Source organism: Rosa chinensis, chromosome 6, assembly GCF_002994745.2.
Source record: "Rosa chinensis cultivar Old Blush chromosome 6, RchiOBHm-V2, whole genome shotgun sequence".
NCBI lineage: Eukaryota > Viridiplantae > Streptophyta > Magnoliopsida > Rosales > Rosaceae > Rosa > Rosa chinensis.
In genome coordinates this window covers 35,449,405-35,453,969 of record NC_037093.1, presented here as the reverse complement: position 1 = coordinate 35,453,969, position 4,565 = coordinate 35,449,405, and positions in this window count along the sequence as shown.

Below are 4,565 nucleotides of genomic sequence, written 5' to 3'. Positions count from 1 at the left end.
GGCGGTCTCTACTCCTTCGATGCCTAAGTCAGTCAATATATTTATGTTGATAGAGTAGCGGTAGATAAGTAATTGTAACACCCTGACCCGGATTAATAGAAAATAATCCACATTTAGAGTGAATTGAAATCACGCTAACCACAATCAATCCTTTACAAATAACAATTTAAACAAAAACTAACCTTACCATCACATACGCATAAACCAAAATAAACACCTTCTATTACCGCCATCGAGTAATATCATAACTCTATTAAGAAGATAGAGAGAAGAGAGTCGTTGTTACAGAGGGATCTATTGATTTCCAAAGCTCTGTTAGCAGACATCAAACTTGAGAGCAAAGGAAAAGATTCTTATGCTCATTCCTTAACCCATGATAATAATTAGAGATGACGGTGATGATGGTTCCTGATTCACGAGAGGGAAAAGAGGGATTAGGAGTATTGGTTTTGGGCTGCATCGGCCTGTGAGTCGGTGAGTGGAGAGAGATGAGACTATGCGGGTGTTCACGAAGTGAAAAGAAGCTTCTTCCCCCTTCCTCATCTGGTCTAAACTTATATATACTTAATTTAAATGGTCAATATTAAGCGGTGATAGACAACGATTCAGATTCAACCACTTAAATTCCCTTTATTTCAAATAAATTTTCTTAATTCTCAAATTTCAAAATTTAATAATAAATAGCTTAAGTATCTGAAAAATTTCACGTAAATTTCCACAGACTCGTCTCAATAGGAACTTTAATACCAACTACCCAATCCTCAAATTGGACTTTATCACTCATGAAAATTTCAGAAAATTTTGTCCTAGACACCCTTAATAATTATCGAGATAATAAAATTAATCTCAAAAATTTCATCTTAACTCCTTTATTTTTTTTTTCAGGCTTACATAAATTAACTAATTATATAGTTTTTGTCACAAATTTGCAGGGTATTACAGTAATAAATGCCTACTGAATGAAGAGAGGAAATGATCTTTTATAAGCGAAGTGAGGACTAACATCCACTTTGTTTTCGATGTGGGACTGATAAGGTTCACTTTAGTGTTTTCGGATCTTTCTGGGAGGTAATCTTAGTTCAGCTCATGGCGGCAGATCAAGGTGTGTTTCGACCTTAGCCAATTCAGCTCGTGGCGGCACGTCAAGATGTATTTCGACCTGAGACTTGGCTCAGGCTAAAGCCTAGCCTATGGTGTTACCATAGGTCACACCTGCTTAGCCATTCCGACAGTCGGAGGCAGCTCCCAGTCGGTGCTGATTATGCTTGGTGATACTATGTATGTATAAGTCTCGCAAGTCCCCAATCAAGGAGGGATTTCTTGGTTGGGGAGTTATTGACGCTGAGGCTTGATCTCAGGCTATTCATTAGGCATCAATGTGAGTGCATCATTAACCATGGACTTTGTAGCAAAAGCTTTTCCCTTTTGGATAGGCCCCTGCTAGGCCTTCAAGGGAGTGGCTAAGAAAGACTTCTTTATGGTCGGATAATTGTTTAATGTGGGATTCTGTATTAGAGCAGTCGGTGATAGGTAGCGTGCCTAGTCTTTATAACCCAAGTGTCCAGGGTTAACTGCCATGAGCTGCGTTAACCTGATCCGTTACTCTTTTTTAGGGGAAAACCTTGACTATAGTATCTCATGGAGCTCACTATTCTTAAGGAGTTATGCCCCGCTGTTGGCAGATGGTCTTGGACTATATATGGTCTTGCTAAGTGTTTTGTTTGTGTGGATAGCCCAAGTTGGGCCCTTTTCTAGACAATGCGTTAATGAAGACTTTTGTTTGTGGAGACAAGCGAAGTCGAATGTGCTAACGACGAGTCCGCTAATGGAGAGCCTAGCTTACAGAGGCAGGCAAGGTTGATTGTATTAACGAGGATTTCTTTTGTGGAAACCCGGGTTTGCAGTTAACAAAGGTTGTGTTAACTGAAATCCTGGCTTGCAGAGGCAAGCAAGTTTTTTTATATTAACGAGGGTTGCGTTAATGGAGACCGTGGCTTGCAGAGGCAAGCAAGTTTGTTTATGTTTTACGAGGGTTGCGTTAATGGAGACCCTGGCTTGCAAGGGCAAGTAAGGCTGATTGCTTTAACAAGGGTTGTTAATGGAGGTCCTTGGATTTTTGGATGACTTTTAGTGATTTTTTTCTCTGACATTTGGGTGGCACGTGGACACCGATGAGTGGGTTGGCATAGACCTATATGTCTCCTCCACTTAGTTGTTGTTTTATCATTATTGCAGTGCCATTATTGATGTGGATAGCCGAGCAATAATAGAGTAGCGGGACATGTGTCATGATCTCATGAAGCGATCCTTTGAGTTCTACGGTGGGGATTTGCAATAGGGGGAAAGTGGGAAAGTGAGGTAGTTTCTCATTTTACCAATTTTTCAAATTTTTACTTCTCTTCTTCACTCAGAGAGAGAGAGAGACAGAGAGAAACAGAGAAACAGAGGAGTATCAGCAAAGAAGAGAGGATTTTAACGAGAAAGGAGTCCAGAGTGTTCGATTTCCTCTTGTGTGATTGCTTCTTCAAATTTTAGATTTCTTTTTCTTACTGTTTAGGTTGGTTCTCGAATTTCTCTATGTTTTGCCCTTCTGGCCTTTGCTTTCCCGTTCTTGCTTTACTTTTTGCTTCTGCTGGGTTTGGTAGAGATTGTTGGTTTGATTATGTGAAAGAATCTGAGAGGTCTGTATAGGGGATGTATATGTGATTATTGCATGTTGGTCATGTTCTGGAATATGTCGAAGTACAAAACATGCATGATTTGTTTTTTGTTTTTGTTTTTTTTTTTTTGGGTTTTCTGGGCTTCTTGAGCATATGAGTTTCTAGGTCTGTTCATGATGTGTTCTTGGGAAAACTGAAGATGGGGTAAGTTGGATCTAATTTTGACTGCTAACCTTTAGTTTTAGAATGTTTGTGAGGCAATGCCTGACGTCATTGACATATCAAGCAGTGAAGAGTCAGGGTCTGACTTGTCGCCGCTTACCACTTTGAAAAAGGCCTCTATTGATTCCTTATGTGGTTTTGGTTCTGCAGGAGGTGCGTCATTTGAGCCTTTTGACGTTTTTCCTTTGCAAATGGTAGACCCAATGGAAGAGTATTTAGGCAATCTTAACTGTCATCAGTGGGTCGTTGCATGCTAAGGTAAGCACTAACGTGAGGATGCTAGGCTCGTGGATAGTCATGCTAGTGCCAGCATCTCCAGTTAATATCAATGAGGGAGATGATGAGGCTGCTGATGAGGGAAGTAGTGCAGGGGAAGAATCTTGTTCCCAGACTATGGATGATGGGACAGGCGTATAGGAGCGCGATCGTCAATGATAGTGAAATATATTGACAAGATGAAGAGTAGCTATCGGCTTCCTGAGATAGTGACGTTGCAGCCATTAAAGCGAGGTGAACTTGCATCTAGGTTGGATAACGGTTGCATCGCTATTCATGAGGCCGCCTTGCGCCATGGGTTGATGCTGCCCTCTATTCCTAGTTTGCAATACCTTCTCTGCGAGCTTAACCTTGCCTTAGGGCAAGTGTCTGTCAATATGTGGAAAATATTATTTGCAATGACGACGCTTTAGGATTTATCGGGATGTGAGTGGCCGACCGTTGCGGAGGTGTTGTGTTTCTTTTATATTACTTACAATAAAAGGGTAGACTGCAAATGGTCGGTGACCTTGAGTCATCTAGTTAGTGTACCCAAACTCTTAGAGGATGGTCCGAATTAGTGGACCACTTAGCGTGCAATTATTTGCGTTGCTACCAGCAATTGGGTGTATGACACTGTTGGCAGGCCCACTTGCTGAATGTATGTCACGCCCCAAATTTTGAATAAAGAAATTTAAATCCGAAACGCGATAGCTTAACAAGCACAAAAATACACTTAGAAAATTTTTCATTTAATTTAAGTGACTACACAAACCGAGCTCACATTGTCAATACCGACTCGTTCTTCAGAGTCACATATTACATTACAGACAGTTTATAAATTAAACTGAATAACAATTATATAAGTAAACACACCCACCATAACTCACTATACAGTGGAAGACTAAAACCAAAATACTCTTCTACCCCCAAGATACGACGTACAACTACAAAACCTCAGCTTTGACGACTGTTACTCTGATCTGTATAATAAACCCTACACCATAGAATAGTTTACCGGGTTGAAACAACAAACCTGGTAAGATTTTGCAAGCTCGTATGAGTAAACCTAAATAACACCAAAAACACATTTCCGACTCAAGAACAATAAAGGGCTAAATACAGGTTACTACCCTATGGTTTAGGTCCAAAATCAATTCAGTCCCTGGACTTCTAATTTCATCAAAAACACCCCTGTACTTTCAATTTTGATCTAATAGGTCCAATTCGTTAATATTCTGCTATGAAATCAACCTATAGTTGGATTATTTGATGAAAAACTTTTTATTTGATAGATTTCTAATAGTGAGACCCACTCCTAAATTGACTATGCATGTCACCTCAACACCACATCATAAAACATAGGCCATATATGAGTCATGTCAACAAGTTAAATAACTTAATTATCGGAAGACTAACAGATTGGAC